The sequence below is a fragment of the Erithacus rubecula genome, assembly GCF_903797595.1.
Source record: "Erithacus rubecula genome assembly, chromosome: 2".
Taxonomy (NCBI): domain Eukaryota; kingdom Metazoa; phylum Chordata; class Aves; order Passeriformes; family Muscicapidae; genus Erithacus; species Erithacus rubecula.
In genome coordinates, this window is record NC_136685.1 from 1,590,799 (window position 1) to 1,616,418 (window position 25,620).

The following is a 25,620-nucleotide window of genomic DNA, read 5'->3' on the forward strand; positions in this document are numbered from 1 at the left end:
ACTCAGGTAACTGTGACCATTACTGTTATTTCTGTGAGGATTCATTCATCTTGACTTAAAAAGCATATGAGATTTAATATTTTTTTATTTATTTATATATATACTTGAAGGAAGCACAAATGATCATTTGAAATCTTGGAACCTCTAAGCTCATAATTATCTGTGGGAATGAAGACTACAAAGAAATGACTTCAAGAGCAGCTGTGTAGCTCTTTCATCAACCTGTGTGTTAAAACTGACTCTGTTTGCTTTAGCACTTAAACCTGTTTGCCCTTCACATGGAATAATGCTGTGGGAGAAGGAGCTGGGCTCTGTCCCACTGTGTGCTGTTCCTTTGGGAAGGGAGCTGGTTCTTAGGGACATTCTGTTGTTATTGGCAGGGGTTTTAGAGGCAGAAAAATGAAATGCAGCACAAGAACTCCTCTTCTCCTCTTAAAATTCCAGGTCATAAATCGCAGAGCACACAGCAAAATGTGGTTTTTCTCTGCCTGGTGCTTTTGGCTTGAGGGGTTTGATGCTCCAAATTGAAATTAATAGCCCTGGTTCTCACTGAGGTTGGGGGGAGTTGTGACTTGCCAAAGATTTGTGTCCTTGTTTGTCAGTGTCAGCTCCATTATGGGACTCCCACGTCAAATGGAGCAAGTTTCATCTTCCCAGATGAGAGTTCTGAATGCTGCCAAGTGTGTCAGTGATGGTTTTAAAAAGAATCAATCTGACCATGGTGCATGCACTTCCCTCCTCACCAGGGACTGGGATGAGATCCACCACTGCCTCCCTTTGCTTTGGGCTTGAGGGGGAATGGAAAAATCTTAGAGTGAGTGACCACTTAATCAGCTTTGATTAAAAACTGAGATGAGCCCATCTGAGCACCTTGATCATCATTTGTTCTTTTTGCAGCTGCTGAGATCTGAGCTTGTGGCAGCACCTTTCCTGCTGTGTCCTTTGGGAATGGTGTCCAGTGCTGCTCTCAGCTGGGGGAGGTTTTCTAGTTACCTTCTTGGCTAAAAAGCTTTTGATGTTTCCTTGAGGAATGAAAATGTCAGGAAATATTGCTTGATATTTGGAAATCAGTTTTGCTTTCCCTGCCTGTTTTGGAAGGGTTGGGTTTTCCCTTCCTCTTCCATGTCTGATACCTGTGGCAGTGCAGGTGTCCCCTGAGGCATCTTGGTTGTTCATGCCCAGCAACCCTGGGTGGGGGAATCAGAGAAACCTGGAAGGGTTTGGGCTGGAAGGGACTTTAAATCCCATCCTGTGCCACCCCAACACTTTTCTGCTGTCCCTGATTGCTCCAAGCCCTGGCCTTGGACACTTCCAGAGATCCAGGGGCAGCCACAGCTTCTTTGAATACAAGTGAGGACAAACCTGGAAGAGGAAAAGAAAGGCAAAAAGAGCAATGATGTGAGCAGAGCTTGTTTCTGTAACCCTGAGCTCTGCTGAAGAGCAGCTCTGTGCCCTAATGACCCTCCCAGCTATGGATGAGCAGAGCAGGATGAGCATCAGGCAAGTTACTGATTTGTGTCCCTGCACTGGGAAGCAAACTGCTTCTCCAGCCTCTGTCATCCTCTGCTTTTATTGCTGAAAAATGAGGCTCCTACTCCCTCTCTTAAGGGATTTGTTGATCTTCCACTAGTCCTTCATCACCTGAAGAAAGCTCAGGATTACATCTGGGAAATTGTAATGTTGTCATAGAAGCACAGCCTTGTGTGTCATTGGCAGATATTTGCTCTCTCTCCAAATACTGGGAGCCATCAGCACATGTTCCTTTTTTAGCTTCTCTTCACTCTGGGGCTCTTCTGTTCCTGGAACAGAGGTGATCAACAAGCAAGTTTGTCATTATTTGTTTCCTTACATATTCCTTAATTACAGCAGGGAGGAGGTTTTCCAATCTCTCCCTCTTGTTCAGTTCAGTCTCATCCTAAACCTTTTTGGGGACTGGATTTAACTGAGCTCAGAAACAGATTTAACTGTGTCTCAGAAACTTCAGCTGCTGTTCAGCCATCCCTCCCTTTAAAAATCAGCTGGAAATCCATTCCTAGTGTCAGACCTCTTCACTGTCTGCCTGCCTCAGTGGCCTTTTCTCTTTTTTTTTGAGCAAACTGGCATTTCTGAAGTTATTCCCCCCCCTCCTCTGGGCCCTGTTTTCCCTGAACTGCTATGATTGATTCCATTCACTCCCTTTAAGCAGCCCTTTTCACTTAGCAGAGTCAACACAGTAAAACGAACTTGGAAAACAGATTTGTTATTCCTTAATATTTCCAACTCCCCAGCCTCCCATTTTTACTTTATTTTAACAGAAGCTTCCTCTGGAAATCCTTTGTTGAAGGTTTTTATCTCCTTTGATGGCTGGTTCCAGGCTCCAGCACTCAACACACATTTAATGGCCTTAAGCATCATTTAATGCTTCCCATTCCCAGGATCTGGGAGCCTTAGCTCAGCATCCACAGCTCTGGAAATTCAACCTTCTGGGAGGTGGAAAAGTGATTTTTGACAGGAAAAGCAGCATCACACTTTGGTCTGGGAGCAGAAAAGTTGGGCTGAGGGTGCTGCAAGGTTTATGGCTCATCTGCATTTGGATACACAGGTAAATTAATCAGAATTCAGCTTCTCAGGATCAATTGTTTGAAGTTTTTGAAATTTAGTTCTTGCTCTGAATGAAATTTGCCTGAAGGTTTGTCTGAATTCCAGAGTTAAAATTAAGGTAATTGGAAAGAAGGTCACTTCTGCAAGTAGAGGTTTTGTATTGTTGGACTAATTCCCTTGGATTAATACCCTTTTAGTTAAAAATGGATTCATTTTCACTAAGTGAAGTCAGAGCTGGGGTAGGACCTAAGAATTTTTGCTGTTTTCAAAGGGATTCTGATTTACTTTGATTTATTCCCCATTTCTGTAGTGGCTGGACCCTGAGTATTTGTGTCACTGACCCTGGGCTCATGTTTGAGCCCAGCAAATCCACCCCTCACCAAGGAAAAAATGCTTTCCCTAATATATAAACAATATAAATTTTAGAAATATATAAAATAACATGCCTTGAGTCTTGCAGAGCAGTTTTAATTGAAAATTTATTCTAAAGCAAACACTGTTGGCTTTCTAGCACAGTAAAGTAGTAAAGAAGAAAAACTCCCTGGATGCTTGTAGGAAATTTCAATTTTTGTTTTTAATTTTATTCTTTCTGAAATCTACAATGAAAAGAACATTTCTGTGCAGTGTAAAGGTTTTAAAGATGGTCCAAATGAAAGCTTGGGCAGCTCATGGATCTATTTTCCTATGGAAAATGCTTCTTCCTTGTAGATGTAGAAAAATCTTGCTTACAGTTGGATTCTCAGATTTCAGTGCAAGTCTGCTTTAAATCTCTTGAATCTGCACACATAATTCATCCTTCCTGGCAAAAGCTCTGCTGCTGGTTTTCCTTGTAAAATCAATGAACAGAGGAAGGAAAGTGGGAAAACAAGTGCTGAGATCTTTGAGCAAAGGGGTGTGCTGCTGCTTTTGTAGGTCCTTGGGATAAATGAAATTGAAGGCAATTTCCTCATCTCAAGCTGCTGTTCTTTTTTGTAGGTATTGACTTTTAAATCTTGTTCCTTCCCCAGTTCCTGCAAGGAGAGGAACACTTGCACTGAGCTGAACTCGAGCAGATGGTGTTGGAAAAGTGTGAACAGGAGAGAGGGACCTGCCACTGCTCTCAAGCACAAATTAAACAGTTTCTCTCTGGAAAAGTCCCTCTTAAAACTAGACCTTGGCTCTTTTACCTTGAGTATCATCCTTTCCTCCTGAATTACAATACTGCAGTTTAATTGTAATAAATTACTGAGTTTAAATGTGGGGACTGTTTCAAAAGCTTGGATCTTGCCTGTATGATATTTGGATGTGGAGAGCTCTGATTAGCATCAGGAATTATTGTCTTGGCATTGAATTCAGCACAGTGGATAATCATAAAATCCCAGACTGGTTTGGGGTGGAAGGAAACTTAAAGTTTGTCCTGTTGCACCTTCCACTATCCCTGTTTGCTCCAAACCCCATCCAGCCTGGCCTTGGACATTCCAGGGATCCAGGGGCAGCCACAGCTTCTCTGGGAATTCTATTCCAGGGCCTCACCCCTCTCCCAGCCAGGAATTCTTTCCCAATATCCCATTGAAATCTACCCTCTCTCAGCCCAAAGCCTTTCCCCCTTGTCCTTTCCCTCCATGCCTTTGTAAAATATCCTTTTCCAGCTCTCCTGTAAGGCCCCCTTGGTTATCTCTACTGATAAGGGATGGACATTGTGCTGGTTCTTAGCACTTCTTCAGTTTTGTGTTGGTTTCAGAGAGATTTGGGGAAGAAGAAAAGCATTGGATTCACTGATGAATTTCTTTAAACCAGGAGAGTTTTTTTGGTCTCACTAGAAGCCAGAAGCTGCTTCCCTTGGAGCTGAGTTGTCTCAGGCTGGTGCTGGAATATGCAGTGCAGAGAAAGCTTGAAGAGTCTCCAGAAGTGCTCAAAGACAGAAATTTCTCAGATCTTTTACAATATAAAGTGTTTCAGTCACTGATGGTGGCTTTTGGCAGGACCTTTGCAGTGAGAGCTCTTTGTTCTTGTGGTGGGATCAGAGTGTGGCAAGATCCCAAGGAGAGCAGCTGCTGCCACTTCATCTCCTCTCTTGTGAGGATTTGGTGTCTTCCTGTTCAGAGTTCCATGAGCAGGGGCACTGGGGGGGTTTCCCCAAAGAAACATTCACAAAATCAGGACAGCTTGGTCCCAGCCTGGGATCCTTATCTTGGACTGTTTGGGTCCACTCTGGCTTGGTTTAACTCACTAATACAGGTTTAGTCCTTGTCCTTGTCATTTAACCTCTGATTTTCCTTTGTCACCTCTCTGTGTGGGAACTGAGCCCCCTTCCAGGTTAGGGACACTTTTAGGATGGTGCCCATGGGGCCATCTCTATTCACACTAATATTGGCATGAAATTTCTACATAATAATTGGTGTTTCCACATAGCAGGATTGTCCCTTTTCTAATTTTTCTACTCTGATTTTATAAAAGTGTCTCTGTTAGAGGCTTTTTAAGTAGTCCTGTCTCAAAACTTTAATTTTGTCACAACACAGGACTTTTCTCTGATTGGTGTCACCATGCCAAATTCCCTTCTCTGCCAGTGTGTCCAGACTTTAATATGAAATTAAACCATGGGAAATCCAAACTACATCAGCAAAAACCTCCAGCTTCTGTTCATGAGGTGGCTCAGGGAAGCAGTGCTGATGGAAATCTGCACCATCCAAAGGCTCCCTCAGCATCAAAAAAGAGTTAATTTGCTGTAAATTTCTCAGTTTGTCTGGTTTTAATCCATTAAATAATTTATAAAATGCAATCCCACATGGTTTAAGGTTATGGGGAGAGAGAATGAGGCTGCTTTCTCTTGCTGAGCAAAGAAGTTGAAAAGCAATAGTGATAGCTCACTAATTCTATTTCTTCATCCCATGGTTACAACTTTAAACTTTACAAAAACTGGTTTGTTTGTTTTTTGTTTTTTGTGGTTTTTTTTTTTTTTGTTTTTTTTTTTTTTTTTTTTGGAGGAATCCAAGACAAATATTGAAACTTCTTAGGTATTGATATCTGAGGCATGTCAAACATCTTGTGTTGGCAGAACCAGGCACAGCTGAGGCTCATACACAAAAGTGTAATAAAGTAGATATGAAATTCCCATTTCAGTTTCCTTTTCTGAACAAAATGTTACCATTTTATGAATCCAGACCTATAAAAGATGCTGAGCTTTCCATTTCATGTGCACCTTTCCTGGGTGTCTCATTTTAAGCATGTGGGACTCTGTGGACTGTGACAGCAAGGAACTGGTTTTATTCTCTTTAGTGCTTCTTCACAGTTTCTGCAAGCTGGAAATGCCTCCTTCTAGAAGCAACAGAAAATCAAAAGGAGATCTGAGATTTTCAGTGTTGTGGTTCTTCTCTTTGCACAGCTGGTGCTTCTCAGTGATGTCTCAGATGGGGAAGTGAAAGCCCCAGCTTTTATCTGTGGAGCACTGCATGTTGATTGCTTGAAGTATTGCAAACTCCCAAGTAGTTTCAGTGAAATTTCCAGGAAATTACCATTATTTAGGTCAGCTAAGTGCCTTTCAGTTGCCTTTTGTGTGTATCTGTTTCTTGTTGCAGCCATACTTCAGAAAAAAATGCAGCTGAAAAAACAAACTGCTTTGTCTGTGGCAGAATCATGGAATGGTTTGGGTTGGAAAGGACCTGAAAGATCTCATTGAACCCCCTAGCATGGGCAGGGACAGCTTCCACTATCCCAGGCTGCTCCAAGCCTGGCTTTGGACACTTCCAGGGATCCAGGGACAGCCACAGCTTCTCTGGGAGTTCTATTCCAGGGCCTCACCACCCTCCCTGGAATTCTATTCCAGGGCAGCCTGGAATTCCTTCCCAATATCCCAGTGGCAGTGAAGCCATTCCCTGTGTCCTGTCCCTCCATCCCTTGTCCCCAGTCCCTCTCCAGCTCTCCTGGAGCCCCTTTAGGCTCTGAGGTCTCCCTGGATTCTTCTCTTCTCCAGGTGAACACCCCCAGCTGATCCAATTCCCACCATCCTCCAAACAATTGCCTCTTTTATATGAAATTTCCCAGGCAATGTTTTAGTGCAAGGGAAATGGCCTCAAGTTGCACCAGGGGATGTTTAGGTTAGATATGAGGGGGGAAAAAAAATCATGGAAAGAGTTGTAAAGCATTGGAACAGCTGCTCAGGGCAGTGCTGGAGTCACTAAAAATGTGTGGATGTGGCAATTGAGGAGGTGGTTTAGTGGTGACTGTGGTGATGCTGGATGGATTTCATGATCTGGGAAAAGTTTTCCAGCCTTAACAATTTATCCTGGTTTGAAGGGCAGCTGTCTGCCAATAAAGGTAGAAACTTCTTTTTGAAATGGAGAATGTGAACCCCCTCCAAATCCTTATAATTTTGATATTAAGGGGCTCTCAAGGCAAAGATATGGGAATTAGGAATAACAGTTCTTTACTAGGAAAATTAAAATAGAAATACAGTATTACAAAGAACAATCCCAAACCCTGCCAGAGTCAGAATCCAAGCTGGCACAGTCAGTCAGTCAGGGTGGTGGCACAGTCCCATTCCATGGTGCTGCATCCTCCTGCAGGGGCAGATGTGGTTCAGCTGGAGCAGTGCTCCTGGAGAAGGTGCAGTTTCCTCTGAAGGTGCAGGGATGATGTGGGAAGGTCCAGTTTTCCTCTGGAATCCAGTGGAAAGGCTGCTCTGGTGTTCCAAATCTCAGTTTTTCTCTGGGTAGGAAAGGCTTGGCTCCTGCCCTGGCTGGAGCATCTCCCAGTGGGATGATGGAATTTTATCAGCCATGCACTGGGACTCAGTGGCCATGAACAGGAGATATCTCCTGGAGGGAGGATGGGCTGTGGGAAGATAAAGATGATTGCCCAGCTGGTTTAAAGATGGCCCATGAGCAGAGAATATGTGCCAGGAGATCAGGGGCACTGCCCCAGCTGGCTGCAAGAGATGGTGACAGAACCCACATTGCTGGACACATCAACCCAACACATTATTTCTGTGTGAAATCCAGCAGAGCCTCTGGAGAAGGCTGTGCTGTGTGAAGTGTGCAGCACTAAATGAAAGCAGACAGGGAGCTCCCCCTGTGCTGTAATTGAAGGCAGTTAATGGCATTAATGTCAGGCAGCCCCTGTCCCTGCCCTGCTCAGTGACACCTTGCAGCAGTTCCAAACAGCAGCAGTGTCAGAGCTCCCGGAGACTGGGGCATGGAGCTCTGGCAGCTCTGGAGGGTTTGTTCCATGAGCACTGTCTGCAGTGCTTGTTCTCCATCATCACTCTGGTGTTGCCATGAGGAACAAGGATTTAGAAGAATCCAGGATTGAGTGAAGCTCTTGGAGTTCAAGTTTTGCCTTCTGGCTTGGAGTGATCCCCAAGAAGCCACCAAGGCTGTGCCTCACTGTCTGAGAGTGACCCCCATGAGCCACCAAGGCCTGGCTCAGTGACCCCCATGAGCCACCAAGGCCTGGCTCAGTGACCCCCATGAGCCACCAAGGCTTGATTCAGTGACCCTCATGAGCCACCAAGGCCTGACTCAGTGACCCCCATGAGCCACCAAGGCTTGATTCAGTGACCCCCAGGAGCCACCAAGGCCTGGCTCAGTGACCCCCATGAGCCACCAAGGCCTGACTCAGTGACCCCCAGGAGCCACCAAGGCCTGGCTCAGTGACCCCCAGGAGCCACCCAGGCCTCTCTGCTGGTCCATGGAGGCTCAAGGAAGCAGGCTCAGGCTGCTGTGTGTGAATCCTGCACAAATGGCTCATTTGCATGGAGGGCTCACATATTTGCAGAGTCTGTTTCAGCCTCTAAAGCTTCAGCTTCACTTCGTTGAGCAGGTGTTTGGCAAGGAAAGAGCCATCACACCATCAGCTGGGAGAGAGGAGAGATCTGCTACCACAGTGTTGATTCAGAAGTCATGGCTGCTGTTCAGGAAACTTTTATTGGATGAGTTTCTGAAGTTCTTTCCTTGAAAATTAAATGAGGGACCTGATGGGCTCCCACTCTTGTGCTTGTAACTCACTTGTTCCCTGGGAGAAATCCTGACCCCCCTGTCAGGGAGTTGTGCACAGCCACAAGTTCCTTTTCTCCAGGCTGAGCCCCTTTCCAGCTCCCTCAGCTCTCCTGGTGCTCCAGCCCCTTCCCCAGCTCTGTTCCCTTCCCTGAGCAAGTTCCAGCTGCTCCATGTCCTTGTCCCAGAAGTGTCCCCAGGGCTGGAGGTGCCCCAGCAGTGCCAGGCATCAGGGACCATCACTGCCCTGCTCCTGCTGACTGCACTATTAAGTTAATTAATTAAATTAGTCAGTCTCACCTTGTCTCTCTGTCTCTTTTTGCTGTTTGCAAGCTTTCCTTCAGGACTGAACTTCTGAACATGACTCACATTAAAGCCACAACTCCAGATTTGATTCAGACCTCACCAGGTGCCCCAAAGGGATTGGTCAGAGCTCTGTGATGGTTTTTGCTCATCCTGGTATCCTGCTTGTATCTGGTGTGTTCCTGAGCTGCCAAATGGATGAGCTCAGGCTCTTCTGCTCTCTTTTTTCCCTGATTCCATGCCTGGATCCCTGAGGTGCTGACTCTGGCTGGAGCTGTGGGATGGTGCTCTCTGCTTGGGTTCTTTCTCCTCAGCATTCCCACATCCTTGGGTTTGTGTTCACATTGGTGAGTGGCAATGATCATTTTTTGAAACACTCCTGCAGCTCTGCAAGCTTTCCTCCTGAAAAAAATGAATCCTGTCTGCTCTTTCCTCCTGGAATGGTTGCAGAAAGGTTTTAGCCTTCTGTAAGAGATTATTGGACAGAAGTTGCTGTTGGAAGGCAGAGGTGCAAATGGGATTTCCTAAACTCTGCCCTTGTGTAACACAGTGGCAAAAATAGCAATTTTTTTCTGGGAAAACTGGAGCAGTCTTGGAAGGCCCCACCTGTTCTGTGTTCCTTATAGTTCATTTTCCAGAGAGATTTCAGTGCTGTGGGAGGCAGGCACAGGAGCTGGGGCTGTTGCCTGTGTCTGTGGCCCTTTTGTGGGGATAAGTAGGTCAGTGGCAGCAGTGCTGCTGGTGACACTCCCCCCTGAGAGCAGAGCAGAGCTCTGGGGCTGCTTCCTGGCCTCTTGCTTTATTCAGGGTTACGTGTTTGGCCTTCAGAATGGCACAGGGAGACTTCAGTCTGCTGCTGTGGCACTGCCTTTCTTCTAGAGCTCTGAGCCACCCATCCCATAGCACAGATGTGCTGAGGGACTCAGGGCATCCCTGTGCTGCTGCTGGGTCTGGATAGGGGAAGGTGATGGGAGAAAATGCTGGCAAGGAGTTCCCATTCCTACAGCAACTTTTATTGCAGATTACCCCATGTTGCTTCCCTGGTGCTGAAGCCCCTGTGAGGGTTAATATATTGTCTGGGCAATTTTGGATTGGAACTTCATTATTAATTTGGTTTGGCCTTCATTTTGAGGACTCAGATTATTTTACAAAGAACTGCCCCTAGTCTGGAAAACCAGCAGAAGGTTCTGGGTACTGGAATATGTTCTCTTCCAAAAAACCCCCAAACTTCAGAGCTACATGATTGAAGGGTCAGCAATAAGCAACCTTTCCTCCATCCTTTCATTCTTTTATTGTGTTTAATTTGTTGGGGTTCAATGCCTTTTTTAATTTTTTTTTTAAGCTTCAAGTTTGAGTTTTTGTATGTTCCTGGCATTTCTTGCTCCCATGCTCTGATTTTATTTCAGAGCCAGAGCTATGAAGTCAGAGCAGCACAAGATGATTAATTTTTCCTGTCTCCCAAGATCATCTTTGGAGACTATCAAGACATATGTTCTCAAATAGATTCCCTGGTAGCATGGGGATTATGGGAATGGCTCAGCAAGGCTGAGCCTTTTCCTTCCTATAAAACCAGGATGGCTGGAAAATACCAATCCATCAATTTTGTGTAGTACTTACATCTTTTGGTCTCCTTACAAACAGATTTGTAAGATGCTTTACATCCTGCAGAACAGGAAGTAGCTTTTAGTTGTATTTCTCCTCTCAGCTGCTGTTTGTGACCCATGAGCTCCCTGGTGAATTCCCAAGGAATGCTGTGAGCCAGGGAACAGCAGAATTCCCTGAGGTTGCACAGAAGGATCTGAGGCCCAGCTGGGAATCAAACCCCAGTCACCCGACACCCTTAACTCCTCTACAAGAATTTCCTCCTACTGTGCCTCTAATAGAAACTGCAGGGCCAAATGAAGTGGGCAGATTGTAATCACTGCTGCTCACTTATCCCAGCAGTGGAATTATTGCAGCCCTCTGCTTTGCACTACTAATTTGGAAAGTTTGCTGCCTCTTGCCCCCTCCCCTCCCAGAGCTCCACCTTGCCACATTCCAGGCTCTGCCTTGTGGGAAAAAAGAGCCTGAATGACCATAAAGAGCCCAGATGTTGTGGCTGGGAGCAGGAAGCACAAGTCAGCTCTCCCTGATTTGTGAAGCTAAAAATAGTGAGAGCATTAATACAAATTTCTGCCTTCAGCTCACTGGGCAGCCCAGCCTCTCCAGAGGCATCTTCCCTGTGGGAGCAAGCAGGCAGCTCGTTAGATTAATTCCTCCATAGTGCTTTGGTTCCCTGTTTTATTTGCATTAAAGGAGAGCCTGCAGTGACCCCCCAGCTAAACATGGCACCAGAGCATTGCAAGAGACTGTCTGAGCCTAAAGATACTCTGGATGAATTTCAGAGTAAGGAAATGCAGTGAGGGACAGAACCTGCAGCCACGTGGCAGCCACAGCAATAAACCTGGGGTGAGTTGTTTATTTTCTGTTACCAGCACAGTGAATGTTTTCAGCTCTTCCCCAGCCCAGTCAGCTGTCAGGCTCCTCACTGGGAGCTGTGGGGTGGATAATTGGGAAAACCAGGCACTGTCCCCTTGCTGAAGCAGCACAGGAGCATGGTCTGTCTAGGGTGGTTGCTTGGGATGGTCTGGCTGGATGGTCCAGAGTCACTCTACATCCAAATTTTCCACATTTTTCCAGTCTAAATTATCAGTGACTTCATGTCAGGGGCAGCCAGTGGGAGGGCACATTTGGGTATCTGGGGAGTGTCTGGACAGCGTTTTCCAGCCTTATGGGTGTGGTGGGGAGGGTGGGAAGAACGTGATCAAAGTGCCTTTTGTTCCCTGCAGCATAGATTGTAGTAATGTTGCTATGGCCACAAATCTCCCTCAAATTGCTGCAGACAATTCATGAATTTCCTTTTTTATTACATCCTAACACTGAAAACCAGTGAGGCTGCCAGAAACCTCTCCCAGGGAAATCTGGAATCGCTGGAGATGTCAGGAGCTGCAGGAGGGGTTGGAATACAGGTAGTGTGAGTATTGCTGTTCTGGGGGATGCTGTGAAGGGAATCTCTTCTTGCTGGAACTTTGGGATGCTTTTGAGGTGAAGTAATTAAATTAACCCAAAATATCTAGCTGCTCATTTCAATCCCATGACTCTTGATTAATTAGTTATTCCCATCTCCAGGGCAGCTGGAGTATCAGGATGCCCTGAGTCATAGGCAGTGGAGCCCTGGAAGCTTTACCCTGTTTTGCTTCCTTTCCCAAGGAAACTGTGGGGTCACTGTGCCTCACCTGGCACAGTGAGGTTCCTGAGGTTGGGCTGGGACATCCCTGGCAGTGCTTTCTGCTGCAGCACATGGAAAGTTTTATCCTCCTGTTTGTAGCTTTGCTCACTCACAAAGGAGCATGGACCTTCAGCAGCATTCCTGGGGGTGAGGGATTTGTGATTGGTTTCTTTGTGGTTAAAGCCAAGCTGTACATCTAGTGTGAAATCACTCATTAAAAACTCTGGGTTTGTGGGCAGAGAGGGAGGGACAGGGCAATAAATGGGTTTTGGCTGCAGCAGGACTTTCTCACCCCACAGCCCCCCTGAACTGGTCTGTGGGGGTTCTCTCAGGGCTTAGGGAACAGGGCTGTGAACAAGACTCCTAAACACCACTTGGTCACTGCTTCTGTGGCCCTGGGCAAGTCATTTAGCTCTTTCTTGCCTTAATTGGCCTAATTAGTGCCTTTGAGGTATCTCAAAGTTCTGGTAATTGGTGCTTCTGGTGCAATAACCAAGAGCCCTGGGCGTGTCCAGCCTGGCTCCTTGTTAGTCTGTAGCCAAATAAACATCAAAACTCCTGTTTGCTGTTTGATGTAACAGCTTGGAGGTGATGGCTGAGCTTAGAATTTCGGATGGTTTGGTCTGCAAGGACCTTGAAGCTCATCCCATTCCACCCTTGCCATGAGCAGGGACACCTCCACTATCCCAGGCTGTTGCAAAGCTGTGGCCATTCCAACACTCAGACTGTACTGCTGTGACCTTGTTGGCTAAAAATCAAACCTCATGTTATTTCCATCAATTTGTTAATTTGATCCTCACTGAAACCCATCCTTGGTCCTTATCCTCTTCTGGATTATGGGGTAGATTTTTTGGTTCCATGTGACAGAGATGAGTTTTAGTGCATTAAACTCTGTTCATTTCACAAGCTTAGACTCACATTTTGTGTGTCTACAGTTTGTATTATTTAAGAAACTGTAAGATTTATGGTTATTAAATGTGATGGAACCTTTCAGCCCAAGAGAAGGAATAATGGAAACACAGATTTGGGGTTTTTAGGGACTCTAAAGATGTTCCAACCCCCTCCCATGGGCAGGTTGTGCCCTTCAGGTGTCAGGGTAAAGTCCAGCCAGTGTTTTGGATCTTTCATGTTTATGGTTTGTTCTTTTTGGGCTGCCTGATTTTTGTGATTATTGTAGGTCTCTTTGCTTCAGCAAGGATCAGCAATTTGGGGTGACTCTATACAGAGTTCAGGAAGAAATCCTAATGCATCTCCTGGAGCACTTCTGTGATGAGACAGAAGGACAAATGTGTAGGAGCTGAGAAATGGAATTTGTGATGGAAGCAAAGGAGGGAAGTGTCCTGGATGAGGAATGGAGGATGAGGAGACATGTTCAGTTTGTTCATTCACCCTGATTCCATTCTTTTTTTTCTCTCTCCTGTGTTTTTCACTTCATTCTCATGCAGTTTGCTTTCACTGTACCTACACTTTTAGTTAATTTCTAAGAAGAGAAAAAAATACTGAAACGGTTTTGTCTGCTTCAAAAGCAGGAAATCCACATTACTGTGATGTGGCTTTATCAGCCTGTTCCCATGCTGGTGACCTGAGCTGTGCCACCCTCAAATCCCTTTGCCATGGCACAGGGAGGTCAGACTGGGCTGCTGAGGCTTTCTGAGCTCCATGTCTGGCTGGAGAAATCCAGGCTATCCCAAATGGACAGGGAGCACCCACTGCCCTGCTCAGTGCACTTCTGTTGTTCCCAAATCCATGGTGAATTCTCATGTTCACCCCACAAATGGTCTTGTAACTGATTGAGCAGAAAGATTTATCTTCAGGGAAGCCATAAATAAGCTCTTTCCCCAGCACTTAGTGTGCTAAATATTGGTGTGATGTTTTTCTTCCTCCAGGACTGGAATGCTTGGTACAAGAAGGATGTGGATCTGTTAGAGTGGGTCCAGAGGAGGCACCAGAGATGTTCCAAGGGCTGGAGCCAGGCTGGGAGAGCTGGGGGCACTCACCTGGGGAAGAGCAGGATCCAGGGAGAGCTCAGAGTCCCTTGCAGAGCCTAAAGGGGCTCCAGGAGAGCTGGAGAGGGACTGGGGACAAGGGATGGAGGGACAGGACACAGGGAATGGCTTCCCACTGCCACTGGGATATTGGGCAGGAATTCCTGGCTGTGAGGGTGGAACAGAATTCCCAGAGAGGCTGTGGCTGCCCCTGGATCCCTGGAAGTGTCTAAGCCAGGTTGGACAGAGCTTGGATCAACTGGGATGTGGAAGCTGTTAAGAGTCATTGACAAGATGATCTTTCAGGTCCCTTCAACCCAGACTGTTCTGGGATGATTTGAAGTGTCACAAATGTGTGTCAAGTGTGGGTCCTTCATTGGCTCTGTGGCCACATTTTGCAGAGGAGCAAACAGCACACATGGCTCCAGGTGTGTTCCCTGTGAGAGGGATGGATCTCCTCCTCTGCTGCAGGGAATTCTCTATCATGCAGCAGGTGGAATGTGCTGCTTCTCACCCAGAACTTGCTGATTTTTCCTTTCCTTGTTTTCCTCCAAATTTCTGGCTGCCAGGCTTGGGTGGGCTCAGGAGCTTTGTCATAAAAAGCTGTTATGGCTCTAATCCCTCAGTGTGCCATCAAAACACAGATAAAAAATACTGCAAGTGCTCCTTGGTGTGTGTGTAGGCAGAGAGGGCCTGGGAGGTGGATATCTGGAAGAAGGACTGTGTAGAAATCTTTCCCAATTCCATTTCTACAATCAGTGCTTAACATTCTTGTTCTGTGCTTCAGCCCCTCACCTTTAACTGGAGAGCTCTGAGATTGCTTATCTGAAAGAGACTGAGGTTCATTATGTTAATTGGCTCTGAAATGACTGCATCAAATATCAGTAATTGGTATTATTATTCTGCTCTTGTTGTGTCCTGGGGTTTTCAGGGAGCAGAAATTAATATGAAAACCTGTGCTTTGTGCTGTGCTTGCTGGCAGAACCTCACGTGAGGTTGGGGTTTTCAAGAGGCTGTTCAGTGATTCTGGTAGCAAAGAGTGAGACATGGAGAGGGGAAAGATCCCTGCTCAGAGATGTCTGTGTTTAATCCCAGCTCCAGGGAGAGGGCAGTCAGAGCTGTGAGTACAGCAAAGGCACAGCCACTTGGCACATGAGCTATGGATGTGTGGCTGGAAAATTGATTTTAGGAGGGAGCAAGCGTGGGATAAGTTGGTGTTGCCACTCCTGACTGTGCTGCCTGAAATTGTCTGGAGAAGGGATAACTCTTTCTGGCATGGTGTGTCTGGCTGCTGCTGACAGCACTATTTCTACCCAGTTATGAGATTGTTTTTCAATCAAAATTCTTCCCTCCCAGCTCTCCAGTTTGTCCAGAATGGTTTTGTCCCCCATGAGGCAGAGTGGAGCTTTCCTGATGGTACTGACAGGAGTGAGCTGGGGCAAAACTCAATCCTCTCTAAGCTGCAAAGCAGAGCAACATTTTTGGTAATGTGCTGTAATGGGATCTCTGTGCTCAGCAGAATTTTGTAATGTAGGTTGGGATTTGGTGTGGATGGGAGGATGTCAAAAAGAAGGGAGGGTGGCTGGATAATTCCTTCTGAGGGGCAACAGTGGGGCAGCTCTGATCTCTCTGTGAGCACAGACAGGACACAGGGAATGGCTGGAGCTGTCTCAGGAAGGTTTAGGTTGCATATCAGGAAAAGATTCTTCCCCCAGAGAGTGATGGAACAGCTCCCCAGGGGATGGGCACAGTCCCAAGGCTGCCAGAGATCCAGGAGGGTTTGGACAATGCTCTCAGGGAGGCACAGGGTGGGATTGTTGGGGTGCAGGGCTAGAGGTTGGATTGAGATCCTTGTGGGTGCAACTCTGGATGTTCCATGATTCTATAATGGATGAGGAGTTTAAGAAGTTTGGGGTTGGAGCCAGAAGCTGGAGTAAGGACAACATTAGCACAGAGAGGAAATGAGAGTAAAGGAAATGTGGATCTGCTTTTAGTTCCTCCTAAGCATTTCTTTCTAAGCACATTTGTTTGCACTCTGCTCCCTGGTGATCCCTGGGGATCTGGCTCTGGCAAGGGCTGCAGGGTGACCCTCTGAGCAGTGCTGGCTGCTGTTGATGGTTTCCTGCCTGGGATATGGCCAGGACACCCAGGAGCTGTTTGGGAGAGGCCATCCTGGCTGGAGGGAGAGCAAGACCAAGACTCAGTGTGCACAGAACAGGAGTTATTCCTTCTGCATTGTGGCAGAGCAGGTGTTTGGAAGGATTCCCCCCCTGTTCCTTCCTATCCTGTAGCAGCCAGGCTGGAAGTTGCTTTTTTCATCCCTGGGGTCCTGTAATCAAACCACTCCTATGTTTTTCCAAACCAAATTACAAATAAGTGGGAGATGTAAATCAAGCCAAGTGCTGATTGCACTTTTACCCTCATCTACAACTCCAAGCATCTCCTCTCTGCTTTTCCAAATATTAGTTTGCTTGGCAAAACCAGAGGGGTCTGCATCACCTCTCCAGCATTGGAATCAGAGAGGAGCTGAGGCATCATTCCTGATGCTCACTAAAAGCTGAGTTCCAGCTTTGGAGGTGCTGTGAGTTGGGAAGAGTGTTAGAGCCATGTTACAGCTATATGGGATACTTAAAAATAATGGGAAATATTGATTTGCAGAAGGAGAGCTGCTTGAGAACACAGTGAGCAAGGAAATCCTTTTTTTCTCCAGCTGTCTTGTGGATGCCTGGAGCTTTGTATAGAAGTTTTTCACAGTCTGATGCACTCATTGTGGAATTAAGGACAAACTTTGATGCTACTGTTTTAGGACTGTTTCCTTATTATTTAAATCTTTGCTCAGAAAAATGTCTCAAGGTTTTTTTCACTGTGTCTCTGAGTCCTCTCAGAACAGCACAACACACTGTTGGCCTTTCAGTGGAGTCACATTTTCTGAAGTTTTGCCTCTTCAAAAAAAAAAAAAAAAATTAAAAACCAAAATATTCCTTAGATTGAAGTTGGAATGATACAGCTTCCATCTGGGAACTATTTTAGATTTAATTTGAAAAAACAGACTGTAAAACACACACTCATAAAAACAGTTTGTCCTTTCCAATGTACTAGAAAATGATTCTCAGCAGCCTCTTAATGCCCTCTGCTCGCCTGTATTTAAACTCCATGACATGCTCAGAGACACAGTTACAGTGCATTTTAATACTGAGTCATACATAAATTCCCAGTATGGATCATTTGGGGAAGATTAATATGGAGAATATGTTAATAGTAAAGAATTTGAGGTCATTGCAGATTTTGCAGCACTGAGTGTGCACGAGGAGCTTGGTGACTGTAAAGTTACTGTATGGTTCAGCTTGAAAATGAAATTACACAAAAAATGTGCTTTTAACTTGGGAAATTGTGTGCCTGTGTGTCCTGGTTTGAAGGACAGGTATCTGCCAATAAAGGCAGGAGCTTCTTTTTGAAATGGAGAGTGTAAACCCCCTTCCTCCAAATTATTATAATTTTGAAATTAAGGGGCTCTCAGGCAAAGATATGGGAATAGGAATAACAATTCTTTACAAGGAAAATTAAAATAGAAATACAGTATTACAAAGAACAATCCCAAACCCTGCCAGAGTCAGAATCCAAGCTGACACAGTCAGTCAGTCAGGGTGGTGGCACAGTCCCATTCCATGGTGGCTGCATCCTCCTGCAGGGGCAGATGTGGTTCAGCTGGAGCAGTGCTCCTGGAGAAGGTGCAGTTTCCTCTGAAGGTGCAGGGATGATGTGGAAAGGTCCAGTTTTCCTCTGGAATGCAGTGGAAAGGCTGCTCTGGTGTTCCAAATCTCAGTTTTTGTCTGGGTAGGAAAGGCTTGGCTCCTGCCCTGGCTGGAGCATCTCCCAGTGGGATGATGGAATTTTATCAGCCATGCACTGGGACTCAGTGGCCATGAACAGGAGATATCTCCTGGAGGGAGGATGGGCTGTGGGAAGATAAAGATGATTGCCCAGCTGGTTTAAAGATGGCCCATTAGCAGAGAATATGTGCCAGGAGATCAGGGGCACTGCCCCAGCTGGTTTAACAGATGGTGACAGAACCCACATTGCTGGACACATCCTCCATTGCAACCCAATGTGCACAAATGGAATCCCAGAATGGTTTGGATTGGAAGGAACTTTGGAGATCATCTCATCCCACTCCCTGCCCATGGCAGGGACATCTTCACTAGCCCAGGTTGCTCCAAGCCCTGTCCAACCTGGTTCTGGACACTTCCAGGGACAGAGCAGCCACAGCTTCTCTGGACCTCCCCACCCTCACAGGGAACAGTTCTTCCCCAAAATCCCATCTGTCCCATCCCTCTGGCAGTGGGAAGCCATTCCCTGTGTCCTGTCCCTCGTGGCACTATCCAAAAGTACCTCTTTGATATCTTTGCATCAGTTTTCTGCAGAGTTCTTGAATCCACCTCCTCACTTCTGGCTTTTTAGCATTCCTTATGCCTCCAGCTCGAGTCAGGGCAATTTTTTGGTATGAGGCACCACTTAAAGGCTTAAGAATTTACCAGCTGATCCCATCAATTTTCCATAGGGTGCCACTGATTTCCCAGGCTTTGATTTGATGCTGTTATTCATAAGCATCTCCCTCAGCCCCAGGGAGGTCCCTTGATTAAGTCATTAATGCTCTGTGGGACCTCATGGGGAGCCCAGGCTGCCTCAAATAATGAGCTGACAGCATCAGATCCTATCAGCCTCCTGCCCCATCCCTTCCCCTTCTCATTCCTTATTATTCATGGTGGGCTTGGTTATGGTGCCATTTGATTTTTGTCAAAGGGAATTTTTTGTTTCTTTGCTGTGGAGAAATAGAATTGGGCAAGGATCATGTAAAAACAGTGTCTGGCTGTGTTTGACCTGCCCTTCCTCTCCTTCATCCCCAGCTTTAGGTTTTGCAGGAGACTGGGAAAAAAAAAAAAAAAAAAAAGCCAACCCAAACCAAACATCAAATTGCTTTTGAGTAACGTGAAATCCTGATTATGGAAATGTGAATCATGTATCACAACACACATATTCATGTTCTGTCTGCTCAGAAATCCTGCTGGTGGCCTGTGCATGAGCATCTAAAGGGAATTTTTAAAAACTTGTTGGGGTGGCTGTGAGGAACCAATACCTTCATGGTTAAAATGGATGGTTTTGAGTGCAAAGCTGCACTGATGTGTATTTTATGGACAAATAAAGTGTTGAGGTCTTTTCCAAAGGACCAGGCAGCCTAAACTGGGTATTGCAGCAAAGCAAACCATCAGAGAAAGGTGGGTGAAGAGCCCTGAGAGGGGATTGATGGATGTTCTTAACCTGGGACAGGGGAATGGGGGCATTCCTAAGCTTTTTCTGTGTTTGAAAATCCTGTTCTCAGTTATTCATATTATGCCAAACTTCAGATAGAACATTCCAACTCATTGCTTTTTGGGAGGACTGTAATGAAAACTGTTCAGCTGTTTTGGAGGATGAGACTGAGAAAATAAATTTTGTTAAAATTAAAAAGTAATCCAAATAAAGGCAGGGTGACCAATTTGAGTCATGGTGCCTCTGCACTTGGGAGCAATGATTGGATGGTTGGCAAATACCTCATTTGCAGTTCCCATAAAAATCCACCAAAGCTGGGCCAGTTTGGAAACACTGAGGGAATAAGGGCAGGGAATTAAGAGGGAGGGGAGGGAGGAAAGCTGTGTTCTTAATCATCACTGAATATCACACTCAGGTTGGATCCTGTCCTTGTTCCCATGGATTGTGCCATTTTGGGGAAGCTGCTGGAAACAATCTCTTCAGAAATGCTGCTCCCAGAGCATTGGTTTTGAAAATCCTGGCTTTAGTTTTGCAGGGATGATGGAATTCAGTGTGACTTGCCCTCTCTGTATGTGCCTGTATGTGAAAATACATATGTATCTATAGGTATACCTGTATAAAAATGTGAAAGTGTTTAAAGCCAGGCTGGATGGGGTTTGGGACAGCCTGGGGTAGTGAAAGTGTCTCACCCATGCCAGGGGATGGAACTGGATGAGCTTTTGGGTCTCTTCCAACCCAAACCATTCTGTGATATATTAAAATCTGAGGCATCCCCTCATGAGCAGGAGCTGCCTGTCCTTGCCCATCCTCTGGGGCTCCTGTCCTTGTGGAAGGACAATGTTGGTGCCTGTTGTGGTTTGAAGGACAGGTGTCTGCTGAGAAAGAGAATGGAGAATGCAAACCCCCTCCCTCCAAATTATTATCATTTTGAAATTAAGGGGCTCTCAGGGATATGGGAATTAGGAATAACAGTTCTTTACTAGGAAAATTAAAATAGAAATACAGTATTACAAAGAACAATCCCAAACCCTGCCAGAGTCAGAATCCAAGCTGACACAGTCAGTCAGTCAGGGTGGTGGCACAGTCCCATTCCATGGTGCTGCATCCTCCTGCAGGGGCAGATGTGGTTCAGCTGGAGCAGTGCTCCTGGAGAAGGTGCAGTTTCCTCTGAAGGTGCAGGGATGATGTGGGAAGGTCCAGTTTTCCTCTGGAATCCAGTGGAAAGGTGCTCTGGTGTTCCAAATCTCAGTTTTTGTCTGGGTAGGAAAGGCTTGGCTCCTGCCCTGGCTGGAGCATCTCCCAGTGGGATGATGGAATTTTATCAGCCATGCACTGGGACTCAGTGGCCATGAACAGGAGATATCTCCTGGAGGGAGGATGGGCTGTGGGAAGATAAAGATGATTGCCCAGCTGGTTTAAAGATGGCCCATTAGCAGAGAATATGTGCCAGGAGATCAGGGGCACTGCCCCAGCTGGCTGCAAGAGATGGTGGCAGAACACACATTGCTGGACACATCAACCCAACACAACCTTAAGAACTTCATCCTTGGCCAAATATGGGTTGAAAGAGCTTCAGAATTTTTTAAAGAGGTGTCAGAAAACCCAGTTGTAGAAATTGTATTTCTCTAAGAATCCAGGCTGGAGGGGGGGATGGTGCATTGGGCTCTTGCCTTGGGGCCTCACAGGGGACAGTGGGGATGGAAACCCTTGTTTTTCTTTTGGTGGAGGTGGTGGTGACCTGCAAGAAAAACAAATATGATGTTTTTTTTTCAGATTACAGAGTAATTTTTTTACAAATCACAGAGTATTTTGGAGCTGTCTTCCTGATACAGGAATTTTTTCCTTGCACAGTGGCTGAGATGACCACACATCTCTCCCACGCTCAGTGAACCCAGCAGGAATCAGTGCAGGAGATGTTCTTGTGTAACAAACCAAACCAGCAACCAACCTGCTTGACTTGGAGATGGAGCCTGTGACAAAATGCACGTGTTGAAGTCACAGAATTAAACATCACTGTGGTGACAAAGGCCTGCAGGAGTTCCAGGTAGCAGCAGAAAAATGTGAGAGTAAATGAAGGATGATTTGCCTTGTCTGCTGGGCAAACACTTAGATTTACCAGTTTTTTAGGTTATTTTTCTTTAATAGAAAGCAGATAAACAGATTCATTTTTTAATGTCAGCTTCTTGTGCTTAATCAATTTTCTCTTGTCCATAGTGAAAAGAAATAAAAGTGTAAAATAGGGGAAGAGTGGGTTCTCTGTCTGCTGCTCTGAACAAATCCATCTTTGTGTGACCAGGCAGCATCAGAGCTGTCATGAAAATCGTGTGAGCCCCTGTCTCTGCTCTTTTTTCATCAGGATAGGAAATAAAGTCATGGAAAAAGCTGTGATAAAGCTGTAAATGTGATCATGGGAGTTCTTAAGAGTAGCAGCATCCTGGCCCTTGTGATTTTCATCAAGTACAGAGAACAAGAAAATCTGTGGAGTTCACAACACCAGTAGAGAAATAAATTGTTCCAAGATATGATAAATGATTTGGAGCAATCCAGAGGATTTTTAAACTGGAGGATGGAGTGAGCAGTGTCTGGGGCAGGGGGCTCAGCCCTCCAGGAGCAGCCACTGTGCAAAGGTACCTGTGGTTGCACTGAGCAGCCAAAATCCACTTCCCAGTTCCCAGAATAAGAAGTGTTTAATGCCATCCATGGGCATGTGAGCTGGGAAATAGGAACAAAGGATATTTTCACTCCAAAAACTGAATTTCTGAAAATACTGTTCAAGTAGCTTATTAAGATATCCCTGTGTTAAAATAGATGTGGGAAAAGCTGGAGATCCTGCAGAAGGAGCAGCAGGGCAGCTTTTGGGTCAGGGTGAAAATATCTATAGAATTGAACTTTGAAACTTTTCCACTGTGTTTATAGGCCAGGAGAGAAACCAAAACTTGACTCTCTTCTCTGGGAGAGGGTGGGGAGAAGCTGTAAGATTGAAAGGTAGACATGGGCTGGGATTAATCACTGGAGCAAATTCCCAGGAAGGGAAGGAATTGCTGCCTCTGGATTTATCTTTGGAGGTTGAACTTGCTTTTTCTTTACCTGTGGGAATGCTGACATCCAGAGAGGGTGACACCAGGTTGGTGGCAGTGAGCAAAGGAAGTTTCCATTGCCTTTCTTGAAGACAAAATCTCAAAACACCTTTTCTGCTGTGAAAGCAAAATGCCCTCGTGGAACAGAGGGTGGTTTTGCACCATAAAATCCTGGAAATTCTTGCTTGGACCAGTTCCTTTTGAATTTTGGCAGTGGACTGAGAGTTAGGACAATTTTCTGGAAGGGGATTGTTGCCACTTGTGTGTTCTTTCTGCTGGAGAAGGAAGAATAGTGCCAAGGCTGATTCTGATGTGCCTCCAGTTATTCTCTGTAGCAGTTCATTTACCCCTGCTGAGCATCCCTCACTTTCATGCTAATTCTCTGTGCTACTCAGCTGGTTTAAGGTGAAAAGGATTTGTGATATCCCCAGCTGTTGGCTCAGGTGAAGAGGAACACAAAGAACCTTAATTTGAAGGTCCAGTTTTTATCCCTGAATGTCTTGAGCCCCTGAAGTGTGTGCAAAGTGATTTCTTCAATAAAGTTTTTCTGAGTTAGATAAGGGGAGGGGGGGAAATACCCTTCTTTCTTCTCAAATTAAGTCCTAATCATGGAATCAAATAGGTTTCTCTGAGATTATTGAGTTCAACCATCCCCCAGCACTGCCAAAGCCACCTCAGAGTGTCCCCAAGTGTCACATCCACCCAGCTGCTAAATCCCTGCAGGGATGGAGACTCCACCACTGCCCTGGGCAGCTGTGCCAGGGCTAGACAACTCCTTTGGGGAAGAAATTATTCCTAATACCCAATATTTAATTTAATATTGGGTAAATTGTCTTTTTGTTACCCCTTGCTGATAGATGTTAGGAGTAACAATTCCACAGCAGATGTCCTGTTTTCTTTATCCACTTTCATTTCCCAGTTGGAAATCCCTGTGCATCTCCATCAATTTGCAGACTTGAGCTTGCTGAGGGAATTCAGGGCTTTTGAAAGGGAATCTTTGGGATTTCAGTGGTCACTTGGCCATCCAGAGGTCAAGGTCAAGAGACATGAAAGGAGAATTGTGGCTTTGGGGTGGATGGTTGGGAACACCCAGAGCTCTCAGTGGAGCATTTCCAGAATGACTTACACCCTGCCTGCTGTGCAGGCTCCTGCTCACTGGAAGGTCAATTATTACCTTAAATCCCTTTTCCCTTCTGGTGACTCAGCAGCTTTTAGGGCATCTCCAACCTGCCTGAATTTGGATCATGAGTTTGAACCCAGCCTGGCAAAATCTGTGAAGTAACAGGATAAACTTTGGTGGCAGGTTTGGACTTGGCTCTTGGGGCCAGAGGGGATAATTTCCCAATTTGTTTCTGGAAAATCAATTGGTTTTGTTCAGATTTATGGAAGAAACTAACAGTTTATCCTTCACCAAGCTGATAAAATTCCTTTCTCAGAGCAGGAGTATAAAATCTTTGACTTTCCCTCTGCTTGCAACAACAGGTCTTAATTTCCCTGTTTGTGGGATTTTGTTTGCTGAAGTGGAATATAAATAGGGGCTCTCTGGAGTTTTCTTGTGGGGATTTCTCCCCCCATAGACCCCTCCTGTGTTATCCCACTCATAATAACAGGATTCCCAAGCACTCCTTTATTTCCAGCTCTGCTTTACATGTTCTTTTCTAGAGGATTAATGTGCTGGGTAACCTCTGTGCATAAACAATTCAGGAGCAAATGCAGTTAATGGACCCTGATTTTTTTTTATTTTTTTAGAATTTTTTTTTGCCAGTTGCCTGAATTAGCCTGGGAAACTTTTCTGCTCTTAAATATCAGAGCTCAATGGAATGTTTTGTGTTGTCCAAATGTCTGCTGGACTTTGGCATCTCCTTAATGGCACTTGGAATGGAGTGCCAGGAATGCTTTCCTGGATCTGAGCTTGTGTTGCTCTATCTCCATCAACCTGGCCTTCAGGTGAGGTTGGAGCATCCCAGCAATGATTTCTTGGGCATATTTCAGTATGAGGTTGCAATATTTGTCTGCCTTAGTACAGGAGAATGAGATTAAATAAGTGTACTGAAACCAAATTTCAGATTGGCAGTGGCACCTCTGACAGTGGGGAAAATAATGGTGGTGCAGCAGGTGAGGGAAAGAAAAAACCAGCCTGGATAAGAGCCTTGAAAAAAGAGAAAATGGGGAAGCAAGTGGAGATAATTGTCAGGGAAGAGTGAAATGGAAGCAGATTGAGATGTTTTTGTGACCAGGAGTAAAGGAAAAAGCTTTTTGGTGAACACTGTGAGGATAAGCAGAGGAAAATGGACAAATTTCTCTGGCTGGTGAAAAGATGAGGTCAGGAAAGAAAACTGAGAGCATTAAATATCCCAAGATGCCATTTAGTGCTGTGTGTTCCACTCCTGGCCTTTCCCAGCCCCCATGAACAGGGATTGCTCTGGGCCACCTGGGGCTGCAAATTCTCCATCCCAATTTCCTGCAGGGCAGGAGGAGATCTGTGTACATATCTGAGAGGCTGGGTTTAATTTCCAGGAGGATGTAGGTCTTATTTGTTTATGTTGGAGCAGCAAGCAGGAGGAGACCATGTGTGTAAAAGCAGGGCTGGATTCCCCATGGAGCAGAGGAGCCTTCCTGGGCATCTCTCCACAGCTGCTCTCTGCATCAGGCAGGAAAAAAAAAAAAGCAATTTAAATGTTCTTTTAAAAAAAAAATAACAACAGCAAAGTTCTGTTTCAAAGGAAGGAAGGCTCCTTATCCACATCACATAGATTCCTGTAATCTCCAGAGACCTTTAGGAGCTGCAGCTCACCACATCAAAGGAGTGTCCATGGGGCTTGGAAACAAACATGGAATATTCAGGTGCCATGGGGGGTTCACAGGGCTCTGAGTCCATGGCCAGGGAACAGATTCTCCCTTGCTCAGGCACCATCTGACAGCCTCCCCTTCCAGACAACTCTGCATCAAAGCTGACCTGAAAATTATTTTTTTAAATACATTAAAACATGTCCCAAACTTAAAAATCCCAAGGTCCAGATTTAAGAACTTTCCCTCTGCTTAAAATGTGTTTCTTTACAAAGTAAGTTTTGCTTGTCCTCACAGACTTTAAGCTCTGAGAACCAAGTTTAAGCTTGAATAGAGCTCTCCTG

General features: G+C 45.5%; 2 long non-coding RNA genes across 3 annotated transcripts in view; both read left to right on the forward strand.

Moving 5' to 3' along the window:
* The window catches only part of LOC306798271, a 79,839-nt gene that overhangs the window by 33,706 nt on the left and 20,513 nt on the right, over positions 1-25,620 (forward strand). The gene's annotated exons all lie outside the window — the stretch shown is intronic.
* Positions 11,164-24,570, forward strand: LOC306798273. Its single transcript, XR_013773314.1, has 3 exons — positions 11,164-11,300; positions 11,782-11,860; positions 24,255-24,570. It is a non-coding gene; the product is annotated as an uncharacterized lncRNA (long non-coding RNA).